Raw genomic sequence first — 18,481 nt, 5'->3', positions numbered from 1 at the left:
AAAATGATACTTAACGCCGTAATACAGGCTTAAAAAAGCAGAAAACAACATTGAAAACATGTAACAGCACTAAGTACACAGTACCATTGCTCAGCCACAACAATGACTGTCACTCCATCACCCCTAATAACGGTCACACTCTCTCCCATATTTCACGATTTCTCGATATGTCCTCCATCAATCATATCTGGTAAGGATACCATACTGCAATGCAGTACTTCGTAAGTAAGTTAGAAAGTTATGTTTTATGAGTTACAGCGAATTACTTAGATATTCATTATTTACTTCTAGTTTTTATGGTGGTGTTTGACGTAGTTTTTCAGAAGCAGGTACTAATTAATCTGCGATTCTATGTAGTATCGTCTCAATTGTGCAACTCGATTCATAATTTTCTGTCAGAAAGGTCACAGTACGTAGTAATTGACCAGAAGTGACCTAGTGAAACTGGAATTATATATGGGATTCCCCAAAGTAGTGTTATAGGCCTTGTCATGTTACTAATCTGTATTAACTACTTAGGAGGCAATCTGAGCTGTCACCTCATATTTTTTGCAGATGATATTGTCTTTTATCGATTAGTAAAGTCATCAAGAAGATCCAATCGTGTTGCAAAACTATTTATACAAGATTTCTGTATCATACAGAAAGTTGCAGTTCAATCAATTAAAAGTGCGAGGTTCGCCATATGAGTTTCAAAAAAATTGCATCAAATTTCGTTTCCACAATAAATCCCACAAATTTAAATGTTGTCCTTTCGACTAAAAATGCTTATGGATTACAATTACTAACAACTTAAGTTGGAGCCATCAAATAGAAAACGTTGTTGGGAAGGTTAAAAAACCCTATGTTTTACAGGTAAAACGCTTCAAAGATGTACATAATTTAATACTACATTACACTTCCCTGTCAACTTCTAGAGTACTCCAGCAAAGAATGGTGAAATGTAACGTCAGTATGACACTGATTGCTAGGAATTCCCACAGGGGAAAGTTCGGCTGCCAAGTTGCAAGTCTTTTCAGTTGACGCTACACTTGGCGACTTGCTTGTCGATGATGAGAAATGACGATGGGGACAACAGAACACCCAGACCCTGACCTGGGCCCACCGCATGGCAGACGTGGTGGTCACTCAGCTAAGAGGGCGGACGCCACAGATTGGTATACTTACCAGACAGGATTGACACACGACATACCGAAAAACTTCAGAGGGTTAATCGTTATGTACGTATTATCGTGAGACAGAGAGAGACTGTCACAGTTATGGTAATGGCGCTTAGGCGGCAGTCAGTAACATAAAGGCTTTCTTCGTTGCGGTAGAGCTTTTCACATAATTTTAATCACCAACCTAATTCTCGAACGGTAAAAAAATTTGTTAACTTCCACCTACATAGTGAGATACGACCATCCCAATAAAATAGGACGAATGAGAGCTCAGACAGAAAGAGTTATTTGTTCTTTTTTCCCACACGCTAATCGAGAGTGGACATGTAGAGAAAACAGTCTGAAACTGATTCTACAAACCCTCTGCAAAACACTTAAGTGTGAATTGCCAAGTAATCATCTAGACAGACGTGGAAATATTCATTCACTGTTTGTTGTATTTTCTTCATACCTTGCAGTTACATTGTATGGTTCATGTTATCATAGTCATGTTCCTTAAGCATGAACAAAGATTTTCATTTTTATGAGAATACGTAATTCTGAGTATAAAAGTGAGAAACAACTGTCCATAGTCCTATCATCTCTCTCTATGTACAACATTTTTTATGATTCTAGCAAAATGATGTTGTAAATAAATCTGAGATGTTTATCAAAACTTCTTTCTTTTACCAAAAGCTCCTAGGTACTTCAGAATAATTAACAGAGGTAATGAAGATGTTAAGAGAGAGCTTCATGTACCCTTCTTGACTAAGGGGTGATGCTGATGTGGGGCAGGATCACATTCAATAGTGTAAAGAAGCTGACACAGAGGATATAGTGTTAGAAAGGTAAGACAACTGCACCTTCCTATCAGTAGTGTTAATAATGTAAGCAGTAAGTGAGTCTCTTGAGAGCACTAGGAGATGATTTAATGAGCAAATGCAACCCACCTACCATAGTAAATATAAAGAATTCAATCAATAAAAATTAATATAAAAGTTTACTCACAAAATAATCCACAAAAACAAATATAAAAATTCAATCAATAAAAATAAATATAAAAATGTACTCAGATAATGAACTCCAGATCATGAAATTCTTTATCATTTGTTTTATTTCTGCTCATTCCTTTATATATTACCTTAATATTAACTTCTTCAAAAAATTAAAAACCCTGTTACATTTTTAATCTCTATAAATATGACTAATGTGTGGGATTTTGAATATTTTAATGGTTTAAAGTGATGCCCTTCACCTTTACAACTGTACTTTTATCATTTTTCTCATAATAATAATTTTTGGGCCAGTTGATGCTCAGTTTGTTAACCATTTATTATCTCCTATCCCGTCAGTCCATTCAATCACCATATAACCTTTTTCTAAATTGACTTTGCCATCTTTACTGAGCACTACAGAATCGGTATCAAGATATATAACATTCTTTCCTAGTTTATTTAGCCCATCATACAATCTAAGCCTTGGATTTGATGTAGTGAACACAGCTATAAAAATATTTATAACTGTTTTATTTTCCACATAATAATCCTTGAAACTGTACTTCATCTGAATCATATTGTCATTAAGCAAATTTATATTATCTAATTGATCATTCAGTAATATCTCATAAAATCGCTGTAAATTTGTTACATATTCTCTTTGAATCATATTTTGCCTTTGCCCAAGTTTCCTCTATATGGGATTAAGACACATCTTAGCAATAGCTCGTTTTCTGGGATTTTCCATTATTCTATCAGGATCTAAGTCAGTATCTAATTTCTCTTTAATGTTTTGATACGCTCTTCATCAGTTTCAAAATCATGTGGACTGGTATCTAATTTTATTTTAATAAAATCTTTCACATAATTTTCAAAAAACATGTTGCTTTTATTTCTAAAGTCCAATAATTCATAAACATCTAAAATTTTATATCCTATTTCTACAGCTTTCTTCACTTTGTGAGTCATTCAAGTTCCAATAAAACTTCTTTGATTATCGTTGTGATTATATTTCTTACATTTGACACACAAAGAAAACTATGATTTTTCATTTATTCTTACATTCAAAACCGGATGATACAATCCTCTAGGTCCCAACACTTTACATTTTATAAATCAATACCAGTTTTCTATATATTTTTGTTTAATGTCATTTGGGATAATAATCATAATATTGTACAGTTGGATGAAGACAGGCATACATCATGAAATCTCATTTTTGTGCTTACATCTTCTGATTTAGCTCTTAATTTTGTTGCATTTGTTTTGTAACCATAAAAAGCATTTCTTGGATTCAATGGTTCAACAATTTCAGGTAACTGTTTTAATTTCTTAATAATCTCTTAAGCTTTTTGGACTCAGCTGAGTTAAGTCAATCGCATTCCCCCATCTCCACTAAATTACATCCCACATTTCGTATTTATGCACTTCTTGTTAAAGGCTTTTGATAAAGGTCATCCATTGTTACTTCATTTTATTGTTAATTATCTCACTTTCAAAACATTTTTACAACAATGCCAAAAACAATCATGGTATTGATGAACAGTACTGCATAGTTTCTTTATCAAATCCATTTACTTTTACTCTGGCTGTCTTTACTTCTCCACCATTAGGAGCACAAGAGATAATATGATCATTTAAACTCTTGAAAGACATCATGTTTATGCCAGTGACTGTTAAACTTTTTATTTCGACTACTGCAATTTCAGCCTTGGGAAATAGTGGAAATAAGAAGTTTAACAGTCACTGGCATAAACATGATGTCTTTCAAGAAATTTCACATGACCGTGAATCCCAGCTATGAAAAATTAATTGTTTTAACTATTTAACCAGCCTATGGATTCTTTACTAAAATTTTCTTTTTATTCTCTATCTAACACAGCGATGGTATTTTCAGGTAAATATTTAGATCTGTAAATGGCCATAAAGACACCTGGAATTGTTAAATAACAGAACGGATCAGTATTAGCGATCTTTAGAAATTTTCTTAATACCAAACAACCTCTTCACAAAATATCTACATTGAAATTACAGTACTCATTAATTTCTTACTTCATATTGAACACATAATTTTCTTTAACTCTTGAACTATGCTATTTGAGAAATTCTTCTGTATCTTTCGGTTTCATAGTGTCAACACAATAATATCGAGTATCTGGAATTCGTCCCACGTAATTTTAATTTTTCTGTGTGTTGAACGAATACGGAAAATGTCTTTTCTTCAGTTCTTTCAAACCCAATGGTTTTGCAAATCTACTACGTGAAGCTTGCACAAAATTACTGCTGTCTATAACTTTTAGACCTAAATGTTTTATCTCCAATAACATTAATTTAGTTCCTGTGTAGACAGTATATGGTTTCATTGTACTTTCAACATAATATTTCAAAATGAATTGTGAATAGTATCCTTTAGTATAGTGAGCTATGAATATATAACACTTACTTTTTGCAGACATCATCAACCTACAGAATTCTTCAGTTGTCTTAAATTTATAAACAATATCTCCTTTAGAGGCTTTTGAAATGTGGTGCTACAGAAGAATGTTGACTATCAGATGGATATATCACATAAATAATGAGGAGGTACTGAGTAGAACTGGGAAGAAGAGAAGTTTGTGGCACGACTTGACTAGAAGAAGGTATTGGTTGGTAGGTCATGTTCTGAGGCATTAAGAGAACACCAATTTAGTATTGGAGGGCAGCATGGAGGGAAAAAGTAGTAGAAGATCAAGAGATCAATACACTAAGCAGATTCAGAAGGCTGTAGATTGCAGTACATACGACGAGATGAAGAAGTTTGCACAGGAGAGGATAGCATGGAGAGCTGCATCAAACCTGACTCGGGACTGAAGACCACCACAACAACAACATCTCCTTCAAAATTGTGGATTATTGTGCGTTTCGGAAAATGTATACCAGTTTCTTGTTGAGTTTCATTATTAAACCACATGTATCTTTCAGTATAGGTACAATTCACTCTCTTAAGAAATCCATCTTCACAACACTCAAATTGTTTACCAGCAACTATTTTGTCACTTTTCAGCATTGGTAAACATAAAAACCTTTGAATTAACCATTAATATAACAACCACTTCTATTATAGTTTGGACAACCTTGTACTATAAAATTCTCACCAAATTTTCTATCACAGATACCACCTTTCTGCAGTCTGTATTGCATGTAACAATTATGGTTTTCAATTCTTACTTCTTGATTACAGTTCCTGCAAAGTTCAAATCCACACCTGTCTTCTTTAGATTAAAAAAAAATCTTTTTACATCATTATTATTTACAAGTTGTATTAAAAACTTCTTGGTGGTTTTTAAGCATTCTTTATTATAACAGCTTCTATTGCAATTTTCACAGTATGTCTTGTTTTCCACAGGTTTGTGTTCTGGATCGCTGCATAGTATACAGATTTTTCTCTCTATTTTGCAATCAAGTTTATCCTTGTTTTTATATGGTTTGTTACATTTCTTACAGAAATACAATGACGCTAAGAAGTCTGCCATAATGTTAATCACATCATACTCTTTCTGATCTTTATACAGATATATCTTTATTGCTTTCTCAGGATGATGATAGATAACTGAATTAAAATTCTCAGCACATACAATATTTATTTGAATATCTAACAGTTTTTCAACATTTTTAATGTCATCTACAGTAAATCCTTCTACACTTCCTTCTTCTAATTGGTTGAATAATATTTCAGTTAACGTTTTTGTAACTTGTACCTATCTCCTTCTCTAATTTTCTTAATTTCGCCTGTAGTTAGTTCCATACCTAAAATAATATTTGTACGGTACGCTAATGCAACTATTGTAGCTCTAGGACAACACAGACTATCGTAATTTTCAATAGTCTGCCCCCAGTAGATGAGTGGTCAGCATGAAGAATGTCAATCCTCAGGACCTGGGTTCGATTCCCTATGGGGTCAGAGATTTTCTCTGCTCAGGGACTGGGTGATCTGTTGTCCTAACCATCATCATTTCATCCCCTTCAACGCTCAAGTTGCCAAAGTGGCATCAAGTCGAAAGACTTGCACCTGGCGGATGGTCTACCCAACAGGAGGCCCTAGTCACATGATGTTTACGTTTTATCATTTTTAATTCTTGTGATACATCTCTTAGTGTTTTTGTCTTCAGCTAAATTTATTATTTTTCAATGCCTACTACCTCAAGGAATTGCTATCATTTGAAAATTAAAGGAGGTATCTGCTATATCAATAGTTCCATCAGAAGTTAATCTATTTCTGATTTTATTACACAAATCTTGAATAGCTTCTCTAGTATTATCTGATGCTTTATATTCTGTAGAAACTGGATGAAACTTTTTGGGTTTTTTTGGATGTTATATTCAACTTATTTTCTTATCTAAAATTAGTTCTTTTATTTGCTACTTCAACCATAGAATTGAGTGTTTTCATTCTATAATCTCACTAACAGTGCCAAGTATTACAATATTAGTGTCATTAAAGATAATTTTATAGTCAACAAACGTAGCTTGAAATTTTTCGTTAAGCCTCGATCTTATTTCTTTAATCTCAAATAAACCCATTCTAGATGGCTCAGTCTCTTTTTCTTGCAAAAATAGTTTGCTACTGAATGGATAAATTTGATCTAGTCTCACTATTTTTTCTTCTCTAGGTGGTCGAGTGTTTTTAATAACATCATCCAATTTGTAAAAATAATCTACAATGGTAATCCAAAAGTAAGGTCTCCTATTTTTTATGAGTACATAGACCTGTTTATTTCTACAATGGTATACATCAGTTTACAGCTTGAACTTTTAGCTATTTTTTGACATAATCAACATTTCTGTCGATGAATTTGTGTCGACACTGTGGCAGTTTTTGTATGCCCATGCCATACCAGCTAGCCACCATGCTGTTCAGAAAGTTATGAACCTCTTCTTTCATCTTGTCGTTGGATCTGAATCGCTGGGACCACAATTAACGCTGACAGGTACTGTGAGACTCTGAAAAAACTCAAACGGGCAATTCAGAACTGGAGAAGAGGAATATTGAGCAAGGGCATACACATTCTCCATGACAACGCTCGCCCACACATTGCTCAGCAAACTGTTGCTCTCCTGCAATAGTTTCAGTGGAACATAATCACCCACCACCCACACACCCTATAGTCCTCACTTGGCACCCAATGACTATCATCTGTTCCCTAGGTTAAAAGAATATCTGGCCGGAAAGCAATTAAGCTCTGACAGTGAGGTGAAAGAAGAGGTTCATAATCTTCTGAACAGTATGGTGGAGAGCTGGTATGTCATGGACATACAAAAACTGCCACAGTGTCTACAAAAATGCATCGACAGAAATGGTGATTATGTCAAAAAAGAGCTAAATGTTCAAGCTGTAAACTGATGTAAACCATTGTAGAAATAAACAGGTCTATGTACTTATAAAAAAGTAGGAGACCTTACTTTTGGGATTACCCTCATATATTAGGTACACGCTTTGGTTTTGGTCTAGAATCTAGTCTTTTGAATAATTCTGAATGAAACTGAAACACCTGTAATCCAATAGCAGTAATTAACTATAATTTCTTTAATTTACTGTTTCCTCTAATAACATGATTTTTAGCTCTAGCTTTGAGCTCCCTTAATTTCAAATCATCAAGAGTTCTTGTACGAGAAGGTAAATTGTTTGAAATGATTCAATTTAAAACATCTCTTCTAAATCTCCTATATACTCGTAAATTATTCCTTATGAAATAATTACAAAGTTGAGCAACTGTAAACTCTCTTAACAAAGTTTCCGTTTTATTCTCTTTCATTGGAAAAATTCTTTCATTAGTCTTTTGAAAAATAAGTTGAGGTAAATTATTTAAACAATGAAATTAACTAAATCATCTTTTCTAAATCTGTAATAACCTCTTAAATTGTCCCTTCTGCAATAATAATGAAGTTGAGTGACTAAAATTTCTCAGTGAAGCTTCCATTTTTAGTCCTTATTTAATAGAGACAAAAAAATTAGGTTTTCAAAAAATGAGTAGTGAAAGAAATGAGAATAAATTTTACCTTCAATTAATTTTATATGTTTGACCATTTATAAATGTTTTTTGAGATCGTCTGTAATCATTTCGTTTTCACATTTACACACTATTTTTCTTTTTAGCTTATCTTCTAGTTGGCAGATCTTAAATTCAATTTAGCGTTTGTTCCTAGTTGAACAGTTAAAGTAAAAAAACTAAAATCTTTAATTTCTTTTCAGCCTACACATTTTTACAGTCTATTTGTTGTTCATCATAATCATCACTCAAAATTCAATTATTTTTATTTCATTGTTATAAAAATCCGAATTACAAATCTTACATCTACTAGACAGTTTGCTTTGAGATGTATGATTAAAGTAAAAACAATCAAAATTGTTAAATTCTTGACACTTTATACATTTCTTGGTTGAATTATCACATATACACCTTTTCATAGATAACAATAGTTCAAAATGTTCATATTTGGAAACTCTTTTTTAGTTGCTTCTTGTAATAGTTGGCTGAAACATATATTCCACATAAACAAAGAACTTGCTTGTTACCATACTTCTGTACATATTTTGTACCAAATGTAACAATTTTAGATCTCTATGATGTATAGGTTTTCAGAAATAAAAGCAGCATGATGTTTAAAAATTATGTGAAATTTTCATGAATAAAATTAGGTACCAGTCCACATGATTTTGAAACTGATGAAGAGTGTATCAAAATATTATAGAGAAATTAGATATTGTCTTAGGTCTTGATAGAATATTGGAAAATCACAGGAAACGAGCTGTTGCTAAGATGTGTCATAATTCACTATGGGGGAAATTTGGCCAAAGGCAAAATATGAGTCAAACAGAATGTGTAACAAATTTACAGCGATTTTATGAGATACTATTGAATGATCACTTAGATAATATAGATGTAAATTTTCTTAATGACAATATGGTTCAGACAAAGTACAATTTCAAGGATTATTATGTGGAAAATAATTCAAATACAAATCTATTTATAGATGCATTCACTACATCAAATACAAGGCTTAGATTGTATGATAGGCGAAATAAACTAGGAAAGAATGTTATGCATTTTGACACCGATTCTGTAGTATGTATTGATGGTGCAAAGTCAATTTTAGGTCAAGGTTGTATGTTGGGTTAATGAAAAGATGAGTTATGATGTAATAAACTGATAACAAACTGGGCTTCAACTGGCCCAAAAAATTATTATTATGAGAAAAATGATGAAAGTAAAGGTCTTCACTTTAAACTATTAAACTATTCAAAAGCTGAATGGCAAATTACAATCAGATTAATTGAGAGTGAAGTGAAGGAAAACATACAACTTGAATACAACCAAATAACTGGAGATGTTGATACTAAAAATCTAGATAGCAAACTGGCTAAGAAAGAATTCTCATTTCAGTATGATAAGTGTAGCTCAAGAAAATTACAATACAGTGCCTTATGGCTATTAAAATAATGAACAGGCTTAAATATATTTTTGTAATATTTTTGGTAAATTATTTATTGGCAGATTATAATTCGCTATTTGCTTTACAGTGAAACCTAAATTTATTCCACACATCATTCATATTTATGTATATTAAAAATTTAAAAGGATTTTAAATTTTTTGAAGAAGATAATATTAAACTAAGATACAAAGGAATAAAGAGTAATGAAAATAATGATGAAGAATTTCATGATCTGAAGTTCACTATATATAAGTAAATTTTTATATTTATTTTTATTACAATTTGTTTCAGGATGTAAAAGCAAAGAATCATTCCTGTTTAAGTTTTTATATTTGTTTTGTGGATCATTATATGAGTAACATTTTATATTTATTTTTATTGATTTAATTTCTGTATTTTAGGTGGGTCATTATATGACAAAATTTTTATATTTATTTGTATTGATTTAATTTTTATATTTATTTTGGCAGGTGGGTTTGGGTTGCTCATTAAATTATCTCCTAGTGTACTCAAAAGACCCACTCACTACTAACTTATAGGACAAAAAAGATTGATTTAACTTATTAGAGTCGACACCAAACAACCAAATAAGCAGGGCTATTGTGCACCTTTCTCTAGTTCTCACAGTAAAACAAATTTAAGAACAGATAGAATTTTCATATAGAAAAATAATATTTAGTATGGTGACTGGATCTATAAGAAACAAAACAAAAACGACACACAGTCTTGTAAAACGACTATATCCAATTGGTTACAATCACACAAAAAATATATGCCTTAAAAACTGCTAATTCATGTGAGTTCGTCTTGTACCAAGTGGGCTACAGAGACATTTTACCACTCTGTAAACTTATGCAAAATGCACTGTGGTAGTCCTTCTTTCAGAAAACGATGAATTTCTTGCAGCTGTTGTGAACAATGTCGCCATTCTGGAGACCTAAACTGCTGACTAACTGACCAGGTAAGCGTTGTTGTCTTCCGGTATTCTTTCTTAAAGACAGTGCATTCATTTGGAAAATGATGATATCATCCTAGCTGAAATCTTTTACTGAAGACTTAATGCATTTAAATAACTACAAGCAGGGAGCAAGGTCTGTATGCTTCCGCAGACACGCTCCTTGTTTTAGGTAAACACAGTCCTGCACATTTTGCATCCTCGAATGAAATACCACTGACCCGTTGCTGAAGCTATCCGTGTTTCCACAGTTGAAGACAATTATTGTCTGTTGTGAGTGCGTTCTGTTAAACTTCATCCATTTCTCGCATCTCTGACAACGTATTTAGGAATGCTACTAGATCAGCATACACAAACTTCCTTTAGGGCTCTGCACTAACACCTGATTTCGTGGTATATTTTGTTTTATTCATATAGGAATTTCAAGTGGGTGTCCCATTCATAATGACTTCCATACAACAAACAAATATAACGGATTATATAAATGAATCATGACTTCTATTGTATGATTTGGTAAATATTGCAGTTATGCCTTCTTTCTTGTATGTATCTCGCTACAGGAGCTAGCTTTACTCATGTATATTACGTCCTGAGGGGTGGAGTTTTAAGCTAGTAGAATTCTCAGATGCCTGTGGACTTAGAGAAATTGTACTGCTTACTCGACTAACTGGAAGTCATTACCTGGTAGGTAGTTACACTCCCAAAAAGAAGATCTGCGCAGAATGCTGTCACCACATGTACTCTTGCAAATTTCAACTAGTACCAAGTATAGTACGGAAATTTTTACCTCACTGTATGCTACTTGCTGATGGTTTAATTGGAGAGCCATACTTACAGTATCGTAGGTCCGCCAATGGCCACATACACCGTTCACACCCCAGTAATGAGCCGCCACGGGTCTTGGAAAGCGACTCGTTTGCTGGACTTGAAATTAGGCGCCTTTTATTCCCCGGCCCACACAATGTACGACCTTTCTTATTGTTTCTTCCCAGACATCAATCCAGTGCGGCGATTATTCCATCACTTGGTCGTATCTGGTAAAATAAATCACATAGCCAATATAATTACCTGGAATGATAGTTCAGTGCAGGAGGCGATCTATAATTTTGTATTTTAGTCTTCTTCTGAAAACCTGTTTATTTACCAGTATCGCTATGTTAACGCAATTACTGGATTTTCGGCAATATGTGTGTGCATCGTCAGAACTACAAAAAGACAATATGTTGAGGTTTACAGTTCAAAAATAAAAAAGTAGTAGGGTAGATACAACAACTCGGTGACAAAAATTACACACCCATAAAACTGGGCATTGATAGTTACATCATACAATGCTTACACCACTTTGACACATGGGCACAGCATATTGCCGAAATTATAGCTGTGGTCAGGCGTACTGGCGGGTGCCTGCAAGAGCGTTGCCGCACTTGTGCCTAGTTTCGCTCAGAAAAATGGCAACGCTGAGGGTCCGTAGTAGTCTAGTTCGAGCGCAAGTAGAGCGTTCAAATGGTTCAAATGGCTCTGAGCACTATGCGACTCAACTTCTGAGGTCATCAGTCGCCTATAACTTAGAATTAATTAAACCTAACTAACCTAAGGACATCACACACATCCATCCCCTAGGCAGGATTTGAACCTGCGACCGTAGCGGTCACGCGGTTCCAGACTGAAGCGCCTTTAACCGCACGGCCACACCGGCCGGCACAAGTAGAGCGTCAGTAGCGATACGGTGTGTAGATTTTCGCGCAGTTTTTGTTTTCCATTCCTTATTCGACAATTTTTGACTCGATGGAAAAAAGTCTTTTATGTTATTATTTGTGCAGTTTATTTACTGAGTGGATGTGTTAGTGTAAGTTGAAATTTATAGAAAAGCGGGACGAAATAAGAGATTTTTTTCCTCTGTGCCACGTATATCGCGTTTACAAACAAAGCAAGCCCATACTCTACCATGTCTGTAAATATTTAAAACGTATTACAGTATCTACACGTACGCTCGTTAGGAAATATTTGCAGAAGGTAGACATAAAAAGTAGTGATTATATCGATCAGTGGCAGTGATATGCTACCTAAAACAACCGTTGTAAAAAAAAGAAAAGAAAAGGGAGCCTGCTAGCATACAGGCTACATGCAGTGTAGCTTGTGGTGTCGGTTTAAGTACTATCGAGCGCGTGCGTAGTGAAGAAAAATCCCCAACGTTCGATTATGAGAGGAAAATTATTAAACGACACAACTCTTTAACCAAACTAAACGACTATCACAAAGACTCTGTCGGTCGGACAGTCTGTTAATTCTACGACACTGGTGAATACAAACCAGAAAAATTGGAAAACAGTTAACCGAAAAAATAAATTTTACTGCATCTACTAAATCTGTGAGGCGCATATTAAGTGATGTAGGATTTGAATACAGGCGTCATAATGATGGTACGCAATTTTTACTTGAATGAAACGACGTAGTGGTCTCCAGAATTAAATTCCTGCAGACGAAGAATTCGCTGCGTACTTCAGGTGGCATGCGGGGATATTCTATATGGATGAAACTTGGGTTAGTCGGAAACCTTCGCTAAAGTACACCTGACACAATTCAGTCCAAAATGAGGATCTCGCGGTACCTGCTGGGAAAGGGACCTGGCTAATTGTCGTGTATGTGGGGTCAGGGAAGACTTGTTTTCTTAATAAAAGTAAATTAGTTTACAGATGTAGGAAAACAAACAAATCAGATTTTATCATTCTGCAATGAATACAGCTAAGTTTAAAAATCGGTTTGAGGCCGTTTTTTGGGTTTATTGGAGGAAGGTCATCGTCATGGGCAACGCCAAGTATCATTCGGTAATCATGAGCCGAGATCCAACAGCAAAAACACAGACGGCTGACATTGCTTTCTCACGTTCAGACACAAGAGTGGATATGTTGTATAAGGTTTGTGCAAACAAGGAAGAACCTGTTTAAGAGCTAGGTGTACTGGAAATGAAAGGGGGCACCAAATAGTGCGCTCACCGCCTTATGATTGCCAGTAGAACCCGGCTGATCTCATCTGGGCCCAAGTCTAGAAAGACGTAACCTCGAAAGACAACAAGTTTAAAATCGCATGTGTTTAGAGCTTACTTCACGAGTCCTTGGAAATGTCACAATCTAAAAATGGCAGAACTGTGTTCAGCATGCAGAAAATCTATAGAAAGAAGTCATCCAAGACACCGTAATCGAGTCTGTAATCATCAACTATAATCATGACTCAACAACCATAGACGATGAGAGCAGCGAAGAAGACGAATAAGGAAAATGCAATGAACAGATGACGTGAGTGAAGATAGTTAAGATGGAATTGCTGTGACATTTTACTCTTTTCCCTCAATTTACTGTGCAGTTGTAACAACAACATTTCATAAGTAATAACTTTACAATATACTGTATTGTAAACAAATTGTATTTTTAGTGTTTTGTTTTCATTCGCAACCAAAATCCATTTATATGAGATTGGATATCGTAGGGGACTCGTGAGCTCAGCGACTGAACGATGATTTGGAAAACAAGGTAGTTATTAGTTATTTACAGCAATGAGTCGCTTAGTAATCTAGTTTTACTGCAGATCTAGATTTCAGTTACCTTATACCTAACATCAGTGCGTTTACAATGTGTCATATTGATTGATTATGCAATTCCGTTAGCGTGCTAGCTTGCTTGAAATTCCAGTAGTTATATTTTTTACCATGATTAGCGTTTTTGTCTCTGATTTATGTACATTTCCAGTTCGTATAAAAATATGATACCTAAAGTTGCCTACAATAATTTCACACACTGTAGATTGCAAATAAGAAACCGAAAGGCAAAGTTTTTAAAATACCTTTAAAATCAAATAATATACGCTCACACTGCTTTCATAACGATATGACTGACATTACCCAAATCAATATTTCACCGCAAAAACATGGTTATATTGATTTTTAAGAATGCGGAAACTCTTCGAACGAGTGATTGAGGTGTATGTGACTATCAAGCGCACGTGACTCATGGTCCGACAACAGCGCACCAAAATCCACCCGGCAGTATGCCTGGTCAGAGCTTTAGTAATCCAGTAACTGTGTTAATGTAGCCATCTCGGCAAATAAATTAATTTTCAAAGGAAGACTACAGTGCAAAACACAGCCAATTTCATTCTATGAAATAACGCTAGTACAGTTCTAGGACTTGTTTATTTGTGAGAGTGTGAAATTTTTTCTTGAAATCAGGACTGCGATCATTTCCACGCATGATGGTGCTTTACCACGTCACAGAACACTATATGAATTCAAATGAAACGAAATGAAACACGAAAGACATTTTATAGTGAACATGATCTTTTGCCAATGTAGAGTACCTGGTAACTACAGCTCTGCTGTAGCTTGTAGCACGCTATATGTATCTGTCTTAGTACTGTGTGATCTTTGTTGTACGAAAAAAGCACATCAACGACTTCTTTATTGCATTTGTGCCAATATAATTTGAATGTCACTGATCTACACACATGGACGCTCTCATTAGAATGGCTGTTTTGCTAAATTGTAGACAAGGCACCCCCAAAATTTCGACTTTTTGGCAAAAATAACTGTTTAGATAGTGCGTGAACTGTATGGTTGTAATTAAGATATTTCGTATGAGGAAAAATTTTACAGAAATATTCTTTGAAAGACTACTCTAAAAAAAATTCGCCCTACTCTGTGACCGAGTCCGCTAGCTGACTATAACGCCAACCCGGAGAAAGCTGCTTCTAAACCTGGAGATGGAAGACAATTTCTTTCTCAGTAATGCACCACCAGCAAGGCTTTGGCATCACCAAATTTTTGTCAAATGTTGTGGATCAAATACCAAATCTGTTTCATGTTGTTGGTGATTCGTCCATTCGACAGGAACTTTAAGCTTTTCAACGTCATTAGTGTTACTCGTTAGAAATAGGTTACCGTATTTCAGTCTCTTCCATTTCCCTGTCGTCGTCATGAACAAAACTGTGAAGACGCTCATCTCGCTTAAGACACAAAACTGAATGTTTGTAAAGTGAAAGTGTCAGTACACACAGCGGTAGAGAGGATTCCTGATCTGATTGCTGCACTCTCTTTTATGGGTCTCTCATCCAGTTATGGCACTGAAATGCACTTTCTAAGCTGAAACAAAATAATGTTATACGATTCTAGTTGAGAAACCCGGAGTTGGGATAAGGCATGACTACCATTCTATGTATAAGATGCGCATTATTAAGAATATTATGAATGAAGTTATCCTGTTAGTAAGGTAGTTTTGTCGCGGTGTTTGGGAGTGTATGAGTGTGGTAGGCAAAATCTCGTGAAATATGGAACAATAATACTCTTAGGTAAAGCTAAATAACCTATGACTTACGAAGTTTACCGTATACGTGAAAATGCTTTTATTGTTTCATTTACGATGTAATGTATTGGTGATAGAGTCCTCAACGTGTTTCCTCCATATTGTGGTGAGTGGAAGTTGGTGACTGTGGCTGGCAGATATCTCAATATAATGCGCAATGTGGAACACTTAGTTCTCTTAGAAAAAGCTGTATTCTCTATGACTTTTGAACTTTCCGTATTAGTGAATACACTCGCTTATACAGTCTTCACCCTGCTCCATCCGTACTGGCATTAACATTACGTTACGCAGACATATTTGAATGTAACGCCACGACGTAAATGCTAGTTTAGCAATATTGTCTTAGCATCATAGTATTTAAATGAAGTTGGAAAGGAATGGAAATCACTTTATTTCATTAGGTATTAGCGAAGTGATTGACAAAAACACGTTAAATTATGAAAAAGATTATACTCACGAAGAATACGCGAAATGTTTATCCGGAATCATTGTAGTGTATTGTTACTCATTTATTAGTCACAAATATCTTTGTATTATTATTATTATTATCATTATTATTATTATTAGTAGTAGTAGTAGTAGTTACAATATCTTTGAGTCTAACTGAATTTTTTTCTTTGTGAATCTGTCGATCGTTAGTAAATGTGATTGACGAAAACGCGATGAGGATTAAAAACTATGTATTTCATATTAAAAATCGTTATTAAAGTTTGAATGACGAAACGGTGCAAGCAGGTTATTATGTGTGGCGATTGAAACAGTAAAGGCGTTTTCACGTGTACGGTACAGTTCGTAAATCATACAGCGTACAAATTTTCTTAAGAGTATTTATAACTCCATATTTCAGGGATTTTTGCTCGCCACACTCGCCCATTGCCACGTACCGCGACCAAATTCCCTTACTAACAGCATTTGACCAAGGGCTATCTATCACCACATCCACGAGTGGGCTGTAGTGAGTAGTCATGGAGAAATGTATGTCAGTACATACACACAAGATTTTGATATATATAGATATAGATCCACACATTCTGGTTTATTATTATCTAATTGTACCAATACAGACTGAAGAGAGTTTCCATGTTGCTCAAATGGCTCTGAGCACTATGGGACTTAACATCTGCGGTCATCAGTCCCCTAGAACTTAGAACTACTTAAACCTAACTAACCTAAGGACATCACACACATCCATGCCTGAGGCAGGATTCGAACCTGCGACCGGAGCGGTCACGCGGTTCCAGACTGAAGCGCCTTTAACCGCACGGCCACACCGGCCGGCGTTGCACAAAACCATGTGCTTTAATCCTTCCAACTTTTACTTACGTACAGCTACTATATTTGTGCCAGCATCATGGGAATTCGTTTGGCATCGGTTGAAAATCCTTTTACTGGTGGCTCTAACCATGCCTGCGTACCACAGAAACTAAAAAACGCTGTGTCAGTGGCATACACTTTACGTGTGGTAGTTATGCACAAGAGTGTCAGAAACGCTTAACAAACTCCAAGGGCAGACGATACAAGAAACGCGTGGTCCAACAGGGATGTTTGCTCTCAATATAGTTAAACCGTACATCCCAAGACGAGTTGCAGAGTGACGTACTTCCTCCCCCCACACACCTCTCCTTTTCCAACATTCACGACGGACAATTTTTTCGAAAATAGTCTTAACGGAGATGTATACACATAATCCTTTTCCCCAGCACTATCACTAATCGAACGTCAAGTTGGAAAAATATAAATAGTGCCGCAGTAGGTGTACATGGCCTTCAGCGAAAGTAGGACAGCAGTGCGAGTACTCACCCTGCGATCAGCGGCGATGGGCTGGCACTGGCTGCCTGCATAATGCCAAGAGCCACGCCGTGGTGTAACTCTACGCAGATAAGCCGCACTGTGCTCGTTAAATCCAGAGCCGCTGGGCAACCGTCTCCGCTGCTTGCTATAAAGGCAGCACCTAATGGCAGGCGTACCCACAGCCGGACGTGTTCTGCAGTAGCGACAGCGAAGCTAGCGTTGCTGGACACACTGTTGTCCCTCCGTGATGGTAAAATTCGAATAACTGACCCTGCGCGCCCAAAATACTCGACAACTGCTGCCCCTGTCTGTGACGAGACAGGGTCTCAAATACTTGTTGTTCCAGCTGCCGACCAGGGCATACCATATAACACGGAACTGCGGCGCATAGCCGGCCGCTGTGGCAGAGCGGTTCTATGCGATTCAGTCCGGAACCGCGCGACTGCTACGGTCGCAGGTTCGCATCCTGCCTCCGGCATGGATGTGTGTGATGTCCTTAGGTTAGTTAGGTTTAAGTAGTTCTAAGTTCTAGGGGACTGATGACCTTAGAAGTTAGGTCCCATAGTGCTCAGAACCATTTGAACCATTTTTCTAAGTCTAGGGGACTGGTGACCTCAGATGTTAAGTCCCATAGTGCTTAGAGCCATTTCAACCATTTGTAGCGCATAGTTTTTCAGTGCTCTTTCTTACTTCTACGATGAAATATGGCATTCGGGAAATGTTTTTAAAGCTCTATTGTCACGTAACACCGGTACGCTGAATCATATATTACCATAGAC

The 18,481-nt window shown here is 35.8% G+C and overlaps 1 protein-coding gene across 1 annotated transcript in view; it reads right to left on the bottom strand.

The window, feature by feature from the left end:
* LOC124551930 (spaetzle-processing enzyme-like) overlaps positions 1-17,919 on the bottom strand; it is a 183,204-nt gene extending 165,285 nt beyond the window's left edge. The window contains exons 1-2 of the mRNA XM_047126481.1: positions 17,712-17,919; positions 11,396-11,594 (exon numbers count right to left, since the gene is read on the bottom strand). The gene's annotated coding sequence lies outside the window, so the exon portion shown is untranslated. The remainder of the gene's footprint in view (positions 1-11,395; positions 11,595-17,711) is intronic.
* Positions 17,920-18,481: the final 562 nt, after the last annotated feature.

This window comes from Schistocerca americana, chromosome 1, assembly GCF_021461395.2.
Source record: "Schistocerca americana isolate TAMUIC-IGC-003095 chromosome 1, iqSchAmer2.1, whole genome shotgun sequence".
Lineage (NCBI taxonomy): Eukaryota > Metazoa > Arthropoda > Insecta > Orthoptera > Acrididae > Schistocerca > Schistocerca americana.
This window is presented reverse-complemented; position numbering and strand designations above follow the sequence as displayed.